We start from the raw sequence: 15,557 nt of genomic DNA on the forward strand, positions 1-15,557 counted from the left end.
CCAAAGGAACATTCCTGTGAAGTTTGGATGAAATTGGCTCAGTGGTTTATGAGGAGATGTCATTTAAAGCAAAAGTTTACGGACGGACGACGGACGCCGGACGGACGACGGACGGACGGACGGACGGACGCCGGACGAAAAGCGATCACAAAAGCTCACCCTGTCACTTTGTGACAGGTGAGCTAAAAACAAAAAATTTTGTTCGATCGATCGAACAAAATTTCTTTTCATTACCAAAACTTGTTAAATCAAATGAAATTTAAAACAAACATTTTGTTCGATCGATCGAACAAAAATGTTCAAACACTGTATTTGAAAATTTCATTCCAAATCTGTACTAAAAAAATTAACATTTTGTTCGATCGATCGAACAAAATTTCTTTTCATTTCCAAAACTGGTCAAATAAATGAAAAATTTAAAATAAATATTTTGTTCGATCGATCGAACAAAACTGTTTAAACACTGTATTGAAAAATTTCTCTCTCAAACTGTACAAAAAAAAAACCCTAAAAGATTTTGTTTGATCAACCGAACAAAATTTCTTTTCATTACCAAAACTTGTTAAATCAAATAAAATTTAAAACAAACATTTTGTTCGATTGATCAAACAAAATTTTCAAACACTGTATTTGAAAATTTCTCTCTCAATCTGTACTAAAAAAATTAACATTTTGTTCGATCGATCGAACAAAATTTCTTTTAATTTCAAAACCTGGTTAAGAAATGAAAAATTTTAAATATTTTGTTCGATCGATCGAACAAAACTGTTCAAATACAGTATTGGAAAATTTCTCTCTCAAACTGTACAAAAAAATTTAACATTTTGTTCGATCGATAGAACAAATATATATTTTGTTTGAGCAATCAAACAAAAAGGGCAAACATTTTATTTCTTTTTTCGACTAATCGAACAAAATTTCTTTTCATTAAATCAAATGAAAAATTTAAAATAAAGATTTTGTTTGATTGATCGAACAAAACTGTTCAAACATTGTATTGGAAAATTTCTCTCTCAAATTGTACTAAAAATACCAAAACATTTCGTTCGATCGACCGAACAAAATTTCTTTTCATTACCAAAACTTGTTAAATCAAATGAAATTTTTAAAAAACAAACATTTAGTTTGAACGATTAAACAAATATATATTTTTCGATCTAACAAATGGGTCAAACATCTTATTTCTTTGTTTGATTAATTAACTCAATTGATCTATAAAATTGATCGTTTGTTTGGTCAAATGAACAAAAAAAATCTGATAAAAACTCAGGTATAATAAGAATCCCCCTTTGGATTGAACAAAATGCTATACATAAGCATATTTCATTTGGTAGAAAAAACATGTTACATCCAATAAATAATGTAAAAAACCATTTTATTCAAGTGATAAAAAATCGGGTATAAGAATTCCTCTATAAGACATTTTGTATGGTTGATCAAACAAAAATGCTATACAAAACTTTAAAGCATATTTGATTAGATAAAAAAACATGTTGCATGCCATGAAAACATGAAATTATCATTGTTCAGTCAATCAAACAAACAAATTCTGAAATAAATAAATAAAGTCAATCGAACAAAAAAGATATACAAAAGCATATTTCATAAGGTAGAAAAAAAACATCCAATGAAAATATAAAATTGACATTTTGTACAGTCAATTGAACAAAAAATTCAGATAAAAATTCAAACAAGAGTGCCAAGATGGCCCTTATATCGCTCATATTATTACAAATGCTCAATCCCATTTAATTTGGACTGTGTGACCTATTTTTTGAACACAGATAACCAGGGCTTCCATAAAGTCCCAAAATTTGGAAGTCAGAGACTGCAAAATATCTAACATTAGAAGTCACATTATATAGGTAAAGAAGGAAAAGCATTACATTATGGAAGTCACAAGCCAAAATCAAAGAGTAAATAACTCCCAAACTTCCATTAATGGAAGTCCTGCAGATGGAAGACCAATATTCAAACTTGACCAAGAAATCACCAAATCGACCTTTCTGACCAATTTTAGGATTTTTGGATCACAACACTTGAACAGTAGCCTCAACGGTGTAAACAAGGGTTTTCTGTATAAGGGCTGTGTGACCTAGTTTCTGAACACAAGTGACCCATAGTCTAATTTGACCTGGAAATCATCAAAACAACCATTCTGACCAATTTCAAGGATATTTGGACTGGAACAGTAGCCCCTAGAGTTTTAACAAGGTTTTCCAATAATTACACCGTATGACTTATTTTTTTTTACCCAAGGTGACCCATATTCGAACTTGATCTAGAAATCACTCTTAATGACCTATTTCCAAGATATTTGGTTCAAAACAGTAGCCTCTAGAGTGTAAGAAAGGTATTTTTTCCATATCTGGAGTGTGTTACCAAGTTTTTTTACCCCAGATGACCCATATTCAATAATTGAAACTTGATCTAGAAATCATCAATTTTGACCCCAGGGCTATAATTTGATTAATTTTGTAGTGTTTTATTAGATGATGTTATGATCAAATTATCTAAGGTCTAGGCCTGACACTTTCAGGGGAGAAGATTTTTAAAGATTTCATTTCAAAAATCTATTTTTAGCCCTCCTGTCCCAGATGTTCAATTGAGAAGAACCATTTAAACAATTTTAGAAGAGCATCATGATAGCAACATCACCTGTCTCATCGAACTCATGCGAGCAATTACCTAGACAAGCATCCTGACAAGTTTGATAACAATTGAGCCAACAAGAGCTGTCACCCAAGTGACAAATGCCCCCGAAAAGGTTTCTTAAGCATGCAGGTTTTATGAAAAGAAAAGAGAATGAAAGTAACTAATTGTTGAATATTGTTCTTGATAGCATGAACCTTCAAAATATAAGTGTGTTCAATTGAGAAGAACCATTTAAACAATTTTAGTAGAGCATCATGATAGGAACATCACCTTTCTCATAGAACTCATCCGAGCAATTACCTAGACAAGCATCTTGATCAAGTTTGATGACAATTGAAGTAACAAGAGCTGTCACTCAAGTGACGAATGCCCCAGAAAAGGTTTCTTAAGCATGCAGGTATTATGAAAAGAAAAGAGAATGAAAGTAACTTATTGTTGAATATTGTTCTTGATAGAACCTTCAAAATATAAGTGTGACCTTGACCTTTGAAGAAGGGACGTGGTTCTTGAACGTGACAAAATGTTGTTATGAGATAGACAATTGTGTGCCAAATTATTTCAAAATCCCTCTATGCATGACAAAGTTACAGTCTGGACATGGTTGTTGTGTAAGTGGGGACACACAAACATTCATGAGCCTTAGGCGTGACACGGTCTTGATGTGGTAGACATTTGTGTCAACTTGTTTTAAAATCTCTCCATGTATGACAAAGTTACAGTCCGGACACGAATTAAGTGGGGATGCACAGATGGACAGACGGACGGTGCGATTATATTATGCCTCCCTTGGGGGGGGGGGGGGCATAAAAAACAAGAGCTGTCAGTAGGACAGCAACGCTCGACTATTCTTAGTGCTTGATAGTAAAAAAAAATAAAGCTTCAGCAAATCATTTCTGCACAATGAGATATATCCATCTACAATGAATTAAGTTTCACTAACATGTTGATATCTCCAGTGGGTCACAGGATAGACAGATGAACATTCTGACGTCAGTATACCAAACTTAGTTGTTCAGGGTTTATGGAAACATAATGATTCCAAGTGTGTTATAGCACAACAGTGTTTATTCTTTCAACATGTTGCAGATGTACTATTTAGCACTGAAATTGCACCTGTCAGTGTGTGAATTACAATAACTCTCAACATCTCTTTACATCCATTCAGATATTGTCACAAAAAATATTCAGCAGCCATCTTCATTATCAAATGGAAGTTTCAACAAAACTTTTGCAAAGTTTATGCACATGTTCCATGATCCAAATAATTGTTTTTGTCCCTCTGAGATGAATAGGAAAAATCTTCTTAACAACAAAATCTGAAAGTAAAGAAAGAATAGAATGTAAACATTTGATATTTAGAAAGAGGATGTTTTGAGCATAAAAATTAATATATTTCTATTTCAGTGTATTTCATTGCTTTGAAAACTAAAAATTATGTTGTCAACAATGTATGCTAAAAACAAAGGTAGAAGAAAGTACTCAAGGGAGGTAACTCCGGTAGATCAACCTGTGAAATTACAGATGATAAATCATTGTAGGAGTTAACCTAGTATTATCATAGTTTGTTTAGGCATCTATTGACATGTTTATGCCTCGGTATAAACAAAAATATATTTTAATTTCTTTCACTGTTGTTGTTGAAACAAAAAAACATGTTTTTCACCTGCAGTTTCGTACTCAATATTTTCGTACCCAGTCTACAGTTACGGACATTTTTTTCTCAGACCAATACTTTTTTTAAGGAAAGATAAAAGAATCTTGTTTATTTTTCTTTAATTCTAATTTCAACTATGATTGTTCAAACTGGAGTACATGATAAGGTACATGCCAACAGAAATAAAGAAAGAAAATATTGACTCCTAGAATATAAAATAATTTCAGAAAGTTTGGGTGCCATATACTCTTTCATTTTGGCTTGTGACTTCAAAAATCAAATACTTTTCCTTCTTTACCTATAAAATGTGACTTCCAATATCAAAGATTTTGAAGTCTTTCACTTCCAAATTTTGAAAATGGAAGCCCTGATAATTTTGCTGTGTATCCTAAACTTGAGTTCCAGTATACTCTGGAAGTTTTACTTTACAGAGCATGTTTTGTATTGTTTCACATTATATCAGTATTTTATTTGTATAGTTTTTCTAAAAAAAAGAAATAAACAAAGAAACAAAAACAATAAGTTTAATTTTTTCATAAAAAATGCAAAATGTTTTTGACAGATTTTACCCCGTCAGTTTTTTCAGAATTTGCATTTTACCCCTCACTCAAGATTGCTAGGGGTAAAAACCCCTTGGCCAAAAAAATTATCTGGAGCTCTGAATTGGTCTATATTAAGATTAGTTCATATTTATATCACTCTTACTTTTTGTGAAAGACTAAAAGTGGGAGGTTCGGCACAGGCATAAATGATAAATTTGTTTATAGAGCTAAGCCAAGTTATTTTCACTGAAACAATATTTACAGTCAGGTTATAAATTATTTAACCCATTACCCGATATACACCCCTTTTAACGCCTTTTTCACCCCCCCCCCCTTTTGTTGTCTCAAATGGTGAAAAAATGCCTTATTTAGGGCCCCCAACACTTTTGTTTGTGAAATGTTGTTTATAAAAGTGACCACTTTTTCGTCCAAGATACATCAGGGGGTTGCCAGAAGGGGGATGTGCCTCTTTCTGTTTGGGGGTTTGAAGGGGGGCGAAAGCACTTTGAAATCAATTTAGATTGAAAAAATCAACACAAAATTCTGTCTAATGTATCTTTTTAGCACTGCCACATTTTGCAGCAATTATACAAGTATTTATTTATTAACTGTGATTGAAATATCCAGTTCTTGAAGGTTTTGTTTGATTTGATTGGGTTTTACTTCACATCAACACAGTATAGGTCATATCGCAACATTCCAGCTTTACTGGTGGAGGAAGACCTCAGGTGCCCCTCCGTGCATTATTTCAGGCACAAACGGTACAAGTAGAACCACCGATGTTCAGTAAGCTAGCTGGATAGCTTCCTCACATGAAACAAGAGGGCCATGATGGCCCTGAAGTAGCTCACCTGTATATAGGCCCCCGTAGCGGGGCCAGTTTAAACCCCAGGGCTTTTATTTGAACAAACTTGGTAGACACCCATTAGAAGATGTTTCAAGCTAAACATCTATTTAGGTCTAGCTGGTCAAGTTTTTTCTTTACATATATAGTTAAAACAATGACACACCTGGGGCAGGGCCAGTTTGGACCCAAGGGCTTTTATTTGAACAATCTTTGTAGACACTTACTAGAAAATGTTTCATGCTTAATATCTGAACTCTAGCTATTCTGATTTTTCAAAGAAGATTTTTAAGTTTTTGCTATACACATATAAGGAAAATCAATGACCCCGGGGGTTGGGCCAATTTTGACCCCAGGGCTTTTATTTGAACAAACTTTGTAGACACTTACTAGAAGATGTTTCATGCTTAATATCTAAACTCTAGCTATTTGGGTTTTTTCAAAGAAGATTTTTAAGTTTTTGCTATACACATATAAGGAAAATCAATGTCCCCTGAGGCGGGGCCAATTTTGACCCCAGGGCTTTTATTTGAACAAACTTTGTAGAAACTCATTAGAAGATGCTTCGTGCTTAATATTTAAACTCTAGCTATTTGAGTTTTTTCAAAGAAGATTTTTTTAAGTTTTTGTTATACACAATTTTGACCCCAGGGCTCTTATTTGAACAAACTTGGTAGACATCCATTAGAACATGTTTCATGCTAAATATCTTAGCTCTAGCTATTTGGGTTCTTGAAAAGAAGATTTGTTTAAGTTTTTACTATATGCAAATAGGGAAAATCAATGAATCCCTGGGGCGAGGCCAATTTTTCACCCCAGGGCTTTTAATTGAACAAACTTGGTAGACACCCATTAGAAGATGTTTCATGGTAAATTTCTTAGCTCTAGCTCTTTGGGTTCTTTAAAAAAAATTTTTAAGTTTTTACTATATGCATATAGGGAAAATCAATGACCCCCTGGGGCAGGGCCAATTTTGACCCCAGGGCTTTTATTTGAACAAACTTGGTAGACACTTACTAGAAGATGTTTTATGCCAAATATCTAAGCTCTAGCTCTTTGGGTTTTTCGAAAGAAGATATTTAAAGCTTTTTTCTTTTGGTTGCCATGGCAACCAGAGTTCTGCATGGAATTAAATTCTTTGAACAATTTTCAAAGGTGACCACCAAAGGAACATTCCTGTGAAGTTTGGATGAAATTGGCTGAGTGGTTTATGAGGAGATGTCTTTTAAAGTAAAATATTACGGACGCCGGACGGACGGACGCCGGACGAAAAGCGATCACAAAAGCTCACCCTGTCACTTTGTGACGGGTACGCTAAAAATCCCAGTCAACGACTGTAACCACTTGGCCATGAACAACCCATTTCTTGAAGGTAACTGCTTCTATCCAAGATATGATCTGAGAAGTGGTCAATTAAACAAGAGGGCCATGATGGCCCTGGGGTCCCTCACCTGTACATAGTCCCCCAGGGCGGGGCCAGTTAAAACCAAAGGGCTTTTATTTGAACAAACTTGGAAGACACCCATTAGAAGATGTTTCATGATGTTAAGTTTTTACTATACACAAATAATGAAAAACTTTTGCCACCCCCCCCCCAACCCCCTGGCAGGGCCAATTTTAACCGAAGGGCTTTTATTTGAACAAACTTGGTATACACCCATTAGAACATGTTTCATGCTAAATATCTTAGCTCTAGCTCTTTGGGTTCTTTAAAAGAAGATTTTTAAGTTTTTAATTACTAATAATATGCAATATAGGGAAAATCAATGACCCCCTAGGGCGGGGCCAATTTTGACCCAAGGGCTTTTATTTGAACAAACTTGGTAAACATCCATCAGAACATGTTTCATGCTAAATATCTTAGCTCTAGCTCTTTGGGTTCTTTAATAGAAGATTTTTAACTTTTTACTCAATGTATATAGGGAAATTCAATGACCCCTGGGGCGGGGCCAATTTTGACCCCAGGGCTTTTATTTGAACAAATTTGGTAGACACCCATTAGAAGATGTTTCATGCTAAATATCTGAGCTCTAGCTCTTTGGGTTCTTTAAAAGAATTTTTTTTAAGTTTTTACTATATGCATATAGGGAAATTCAATGACCCCCTGGGGCGGGGCCAATTTTGACCCCAGGGCTTTTATTTGAACAATCTTGGTAGACACTCACTAGAAGATGTTTCATGCCAAATATCTAAGCTCTAGCTCTTTGGGTTCTTTAAGAGAAATTTTTTAAAGTTTTTACTATATGCATATAGGGAAAATCAATGACCCCCTGGGGCTGGGCCAATTTTGACCCAAGGGCTTTTATTTGAACAAACTTGGTAGACATCCATAAGAACATGTTTCATGCCAAATATCTAAGCTCTAGCTCTTTGGGTTTTTTAGAAGAAGATTTTTTAAGTTTTTACTATATGCATATAAGGAAAATCAATGACCCCCTGGGGTGGGACCAATTTTGACCCCAGGGCTTTTATTTGAACAATTTGGTAGACACTCATTAGAAGATGTTTCATGCTTAATATCTTAGGTCTAGCTCTTTGGGTTCTTTATAAGAAGATTTTTTTAAAGTTTTTACTATATGCATATAGGGAAAATCAATGACCCCCTGGGGCGGGGCCAATTTTGACCCCAGGGATTTTATTTGAACAATCTGGTAGACACTCACTAGAAGATGTTTCATGCCAAATATCTAAGCTCTAGCTCTTTGGGTTTTCTAGAAGAAGATGTTTAAAGTTTTTTCTTTTGGTTGCCATGGCAACCAGAGTTCTCCATGGAATGGAATTCTTTGAACAACTTTGTTAAGGCTTCACACAAGGAACATCCCTGTGAAGTTTCATTATGATCTGCCTTATGGTTTCAGAGGAGATGTCGTTTGAAAAGTGTGAACGGACAACGGACGACGTACGACAGACGACGTCGTGTACGACGGACGAAGAGTGATCCTAATAGCTCACCCTGAGCATATGCTCAGGTGAGCTAAAAATGCATGTTGATTGTGGTCCAAAGTAATTCTGTTACAGTAGTAATTGGAACAATTATACATGTAGCTGTCTCATCCAAGGAGGATATTAAATTTAAAGAAGTGAGTTCATATATTTGCAGGCAATGGGGTGTGAATGGCTGAAATGGACTTTGAAAGCACTCCATGCAATGCATTGTCTAAGGCCATCCTTAAAAAAATGTTTGTTTGCAGTAACGCGACCGACTCACAAAATTTGCCCCTACTCAAAATTTTTTTTCATGGTCTGGATAAAAAAATTTTTTTTGGAATCAGAAAATTATGCCTTGTGCTTTGTTTTCATTCTTTAAAGATTAATAGAAGAAATAAAATGTAAGTCTTATTAAATTAGAATTCAGTTATCAATTTATTAATTGTTACCAGATTATCAAAGCATATATTGTCCAGCATTTTGAAATTCCATGTTTATTTGGGAGTACAGTTCAATAAAAAAAAAAAATCGACCTACCTACCCACCTTGGAAATTCTAGGTTGGGTTACTGCAAACAAACATTTTTTTAAGGATGGCCTAAGTACTAACATTGCCTGCATGAACCAATTCATGTTGATTTTTATCCTATCATGCACACAGAAATTAAAACATGTACAGTAGAACTTCTATGAGTCTAACTTTGATAAGTCGATTTTCTCCATGTGTCAAAGTAAAATGTAAGCCCTGAAGCTGCACAGATGATTTCCACAAGTGTAAATTACACAGTGTTATGTTCTAAAAGTCTTTGTATGCGTTTAAATATATGAAAGTAAAGTGCTTTAATTGTTACCATTAAAATTGCCGTAGTAGTATAAATTGAAAGGGGCTGTTTGAATTAGTTAACAGTAAGAACTATTTTCATTTGAGAACTTCCGTGACCTGGTGTCAGGATATATTTATACTATAAACTGGTTAAGTTCTTGTTATACATGTACCTTTTGTAACTTGCTTGTAAGTGTAAACGGATCAAAATTTTTATTTTTAAATTGAGGCAGAGTCAAAATCCTGATGTATAGAAGTTTTTCACTCAAGTCCCTTCAACTTCAAATTACCAAAGTTCTACTGTACTTTAAAATTCCTTAAACACCACATCAACTTTGTACTTGACTGTCAAAATTTTTACTTACATTTCCTTCTTTTGTTTTAATTATAATCAACAGTCTCCTCTATCACATCTATTTTTCTTGACTGAGTCAACAGGCTTAGACCCTGAAATTTAAAGCAAGTATTTCTAAACTATTGTACTAAAATCTGATTCCAACAAACTAATTTAATTTTTAATTGTGTTATTTATTTTAGGAAAATAATAATAAGGGTAAATAAATACAGATAAATGCTAAACCTGCTCAATTTCTAAAATGGACTTTGTCTAGCTTTCAATTTTGGGATTTAATGTTTGTCAGCTAACAATAAAGCCTGTCTGTTTACTGGTAGTATTTTAAGGTCAGTCACCTTCGGATCCACTAAACCAGCAGATTGCTATACTGAGTGGAAAAAATACAAAATTCCACACCCCTGGATTTTGCTTTTTAAGTAATATTAAAGTATTAATTCATTTACTTTTCATTAAACTTTTTAAGCCTCTGTATGTATTTCATAGAAATTAGATGGAAATATCTATCAATGGTTTATTAAGAGGATTTCATCAAGTCGAGAGGTATGAAAATAAATATTTCACAAGTGGCAATAGCAACTAGTGAAATATGATAATTTTCATACTACAAGATGAAAATAAATCCTGTATTAATAGAAAAAAAACTTGCTCAATTTCTATTTATTTTAATTTATTATATATACTTAATTTTTCTCTTTTTTTAACTTCATGAATAGGAAAAATTCCGTTTTAATTTTGTGTAGTGGCTCAGATATAAGAAGAAAGTAGTCCAGCAAGACACCAGCAAAATTATTGTGAACAATTATGGCAAGTATTTACAAAATTCCTTCATAGATAAGAAAGTTATGGACCGTACACGACATATACCCTAAAATAGACAATGTTGACCTCGAATGAGCAAGTGCGACCTTAACCCTGGAGGTAGGGGTCTGGTTGTTGTGCATGACACATCGTCTTATTATAATTAACATTTGTGCCAAGTTATTTCAAATTCTTTTCATAAATGACAAAGTTATGGTCCAGACACGAAAGTGTGACGGACGGACAGACAGACGGAGCCTATTTCTATATCCCCTTTTAATCTTTGAAAAGGCGGAGGACAATTACAGTTACCTCAGAGAACTTTAAAAATAAACAATGCCTGGGGAATTCTAGTTTGAATGCCCATGTCCAATAATTGACACCCTATTCCTGATCAATAAATTATTTTGAACAATATATTTGCAGACAACACAGAAGAGAAAAGGTTCGTTCAGGAAGCTCTATTTCTTTGGTAAAATCAACTCAACATCTCTTAGTCTTACTCACAGGTGCTTGAAACAAACTTTTTAAAGTTTTATATGGGCTATATAGATCTAAAATAATAAGATATCTTAATATACATATACAGACCGATTATGTAAAATATTTGATTATGTGACTCAGCGCCTGTGGTAAAGTAAAAGAGCAACATCGAAAACATGGCTATGCTGGACAGGTCACAGGTGCTAGTGGCATTGATTTGACCTAAAATGTGTTTGACCTTGTTATTTATACAATAAAATATCAATATATTAAAAAAAAAAAAAAAAAAAAAAAAAAAATTTTTTTTTTCACTGTTATATTATTTATATATAGACAAGGTATGCAACATTCAGGCACGAAAATTATGGGTACGCCGGTTACCTGTGTTAAAATTTTTCACCGGGCGGTAATATCGTCGGATTTTTGCATGGAATCAATGCAAAATATATTTTTCTATTACAATTTACTATTTACAGATCCCCAATTAACCGCTAGTTAATGTTTTAAAGCCCGAAAGTAAGAAATCACCCAGGTCCGAAAGATGAGACCGTCATGACATGTACATTTTTATAAGAATCTTACACCGGCTGCCGGTACAGACCAGAATATCTAGCTCGAGGGTAACTGTTTACGGCGGTAACGAGGCTCTGCCGAGTTTCCGCTTAACAGTTACCCGAGAGCTAGATATTCCCGTCTGTACCAACAGCCGGTGTTTGATTCTTTTTCTTGCATATTAGTCATGTCAATTATTTTCGGAACAGAAATTATGAAAACTGATATTCTCATTACGCACTTTTTTCTTATAGTAGCGTATGAACTTACAACTTCATTCATAACGGAAAAATGACGTCATCCTTAGAACGCGATTCATTCATAAAAGGCACGCGTCAATGACGTCATTTAAAGCACGCGATTTGTCTTACATGGGGGGTGTAAGACAGAGTTTTCTAGCACCGGTGTAAACGGTAGATAATCCTGTCTGAGATGCAAGAAAAGCTGGTATTTACGCTTGAAATACAGTTGACTCTCAATATGTCAAAATCGCTTTACTCAAAATTCCGCGTTAGTCGAAGTATTTCTAAAGTCCCGTCAAATTTCCTTCTTTATCTTTGTATTTTAACTCCGCAAATTTTGACTTACCGAGACTCCTGTTTAGTCGAAAAGAAAATTTGGTCCCGTCAATTAAAGTCCAACATATTTTCATCTCAATTAGTCAAATTGGAAAACAGCCGACTGATCATAGGTCGGCAACATCAAGGTGAAATGTTGTCTCTTGTGATTCACACGTTCCATAGAAATTTTAATTGCCGGTCATCATGTATTATTAACACTTCGTAAAAGTGGCTTTAATTGGTTTCAGGACTTTATTGGTTTTAACGGTTAGATAACAAAATTAAGACGCGTGCCAGTCTGACAGGTGTTAGACAAAAAACAGCTTCGGTATTGATGTGTGTTATCAACGTAAATGACATTTGTATAATTAATGTTCCGTCATATTGCATACATTAATATGTACTTCCGGTTCACGATAGTTGCTACTTTCGTTTTCGTCCGATGATCAATTCACTTCAAATATTAGATAATTTGTTGTTGAAATAAAAGTGTTATTGTGCTTTTATTGTAATGATACGTCATGAGTGCTTATTATAAACATGTGCTTTACTGATGAATACTGACAAACTTGCATTTATGTCATTGCTACGAATGTTTGTGTTTATGTTTCACTATTAATATACATGTATTAAATCATATATTTTTGTTTATAATTTGTAGTTGTAAGTGATTTACCATCATTTCAACGGTTAAATTTTGTAGCATTACCGCTATCAACAATAATAAACCTAATTATTTGTACATTCAATCAGGCACATGTATATACATGTACGAATGTCAACGTAATGGCGGCAGATCCACCTTACTCGAATTCCGTTTCTCTCGAAGTAAAATGCCCAGTCCCTTGGATTTCGAGTTACCGAGAGTTAACTGTACATCAACAAAGAGATCAAACGGGTCGAACTCACATGCAAACAACTGGATTTTACATACTTTCAAATGGTTTTATCCTCCACGAGTCGAACTTAGTCCTATGAGCCTGTATTTAAAGAAAAATCCTACATGTATACGATATTTTTAGAAAGTAATTCCTACCGGAAGTATTCTCCGGCTTCCGTTTCACATACATTGACAAAGAGCGGAACAGGGAACCAAGCACGATTTGCGGGAGAACACTTCCGATTTAGGAATTACCTTATACATGTAGAATATTTCTTAAAATACGGGCACATAGGACTTAGTGCCGCTCGTGGAGGATAAAACCATTTAAAAGTATGTAAAATCCAGTTGTTTGCATGTGAGTTCGACCCATTTGATCTCTTTGTTGATGTATTTCAAGCATAAATACCAGCTTAAAATGTACATGTCATGACGGTCTCATCTTTCGGACCTGGGTGATTTCTTACTTTCGGGCTTTAAAACTTTAACTAGCGGTTAATTGGGGATCTGTAAATAGTAAATTGTAATAGAAAAATATATTGTGCATTGATTCCATGCTAGTACGACTAGCCAGGACACACTGTATTGGCTAGCCGTACGGCACTTTTCAAAATTATATGGAAGTTGAAAATGCATTTGTTATTTTGTGTCTTTAAACAACGATTTTAATCAAATCTCCGCATTTGTCCTAGTGTGTTCACTTTAATAAAGATGCTACGCAATTTTGCACAAAAAAATAAATACGAGTAAGCGTTGTATAATCTATCTTAATAAAATTGAATGTCAAAGTTGCATGTTATAACGTCCTTAATTTTCATGCTTATGAATTGTATGAAAGATGAATTGTTAAATCTGTTAATTAAGCACATGGATCGAATAAATAATGATCGGAGGGAAGTAAATAAATAAATAAAAAGAATATTAAAAAAAACGGTGAAAAGGAAAAATAATTTAGTAATGCAAACTTTTCTTAACAAACTTCTATACCGGCGGTAATTGACGCAATTATCAGAGCCCAGCAACAATTTTTTTCGGTGTTTTTTTTTTTTTCAGTTTAAAAATTAAACTTAATGAAACAACAATAGATTATTATCAAATTTTGTAAACTAATTCAATTCATGTTGTTTAACTGCAACCAAACGCTATTTTTTCTCGACGTCTTGAGATGACAAAGTAAATTATTTACTGTAGCCAACACATCGATCTAAAAAGTAAACATTCTTGACTAAAACCCTCGCTTAAAGTCATAAATAACATATGCACTTTCGCCTTCAATATATATTTTTGAAAAGTGCCGTACGGCTAGCCAATACAGTGTGTCCTGGCTAGTTGTACGTGACTCACGTACGGCTAGAACTTTTGGCTAGCCGTACGGGCCCGTACGGCTAGCCACTTCCTAGTTTAATCAAACAATGTTGACAGTGACATAAGACATCTTTTCATTGTAAAATTACATGACTGAATGTTTCGATTTTCACGTGCATGAACAACTAACTTTCCTTACCTGATAATTAAATTGTGTTAGATTTTTCAATATCAAGGAAATGATTAGGAGTAGCTATTTATTGTGAGATATTTATAAACATTGAAGTTAACATTAAATGCAACAAGTACAATGTATCTAATTGTTGATGATTTTGGTAAAGATTTTATCTTTTACGTAAAATATATAAGAGGTATCGTAAATCTTTCAAGGTACTTGAATTGGCGTTCAAATTCATGAAAATTGTCATTTATGATTATTATAACTATGAAATTTTAATATACCGGTTTAAAACACAGTATTCTGGGGCCAATTTGGTAAAGGGCCGAAACGTCTTGGGTAATTTGGGACCGATATGTCTAGGGGCCGAAACGTCTCGAAATCGGTCAAACACATTTTAGGTCAAATCAATGCCACTAGCACCTGTGGGACAGGTATCTAACATTGATCTGTCAAAGTTTTGTACGATCCGTAGACAGATTTTTATCTTATTTGTTAAAAAAGAAAAAGTGCGATTTGGGCCTCCAGAATATTTAAATGGTACGTTATGGTACGTAATCTCCAAAAATGGTTCGTAAAATCCAGGTACGTTTCCTCCATGACCACGAAACCATTAGTATTTGTTGACATAAAAATAATAAACTCGCCAAAAACTACGTTTTCGTTCTTCCCTAACTCTAATTATGTTAATGATAAGAAACAATGCTTACCTTCGGCCTTCCTCATCATAAAAACTCCTTTTGAAGTTTATTATATATCCGACACAAAAGCTTTTTATCTACCATCTACCGAGAATGCCCTGTCCTGCTAATAATGTGGCAATGGCACTTAATGACGCAAAAAAGTGGACGACTTCATTTTTCGAGCACTTGAAGGGGTGTTCGGTCTAATTACAATATGTTTACAAACGTTTAAATGATATTTCTTATAAATCAACATTTCAATTATTCATAACCGATAGATAAGATAATTTAATTCTTCTATAAAAGAATAGTACTGTC

General features: G+C 34.0%; 1 long non-coding RNA gene across 1 annotated transcript; it reads right to left on the minus strand.

Moving 5' to 3' along the window:
- Positions 1 to 1,567: 1,567 nt before the first annotated feature.
- Positions 1,568 to 15,415, minus strand: LOC132754368 (uncharacterized). The gene is made up of 3 exons (XR_009629076.1): positions 15,267 to 15,415; positions 9,811 to 9,892; positions 1,568 to 3,971 (listed from the first exon to the last, which is right to left on the minus strand). It is a non-coding gene; the product is annotated as an uncharacterized LOC132754368 (long non-coding RNA).
- Between the last annotated feature and the right edge of the window lie 142 nt (positions 15,416 to 15,557).

The sequence above is a fragment of the Ruditapes philippinarum genome, unplaced genomic scaffold (assembly GCF_026571515.1).
Source record: "Ruditapes philippinarum isolate M1 unplaced genomic scaffold, ASM2657151v2 ctg10118_1_1_1_1, whole genome shotgun sequence".
Classification (NCBI taxonomy): Eukaryota; Metazoa; Mollusca; class Bivalvia; order Venerida; family Veneridae; genus Ruditapes; species Ruditapes philippinarum.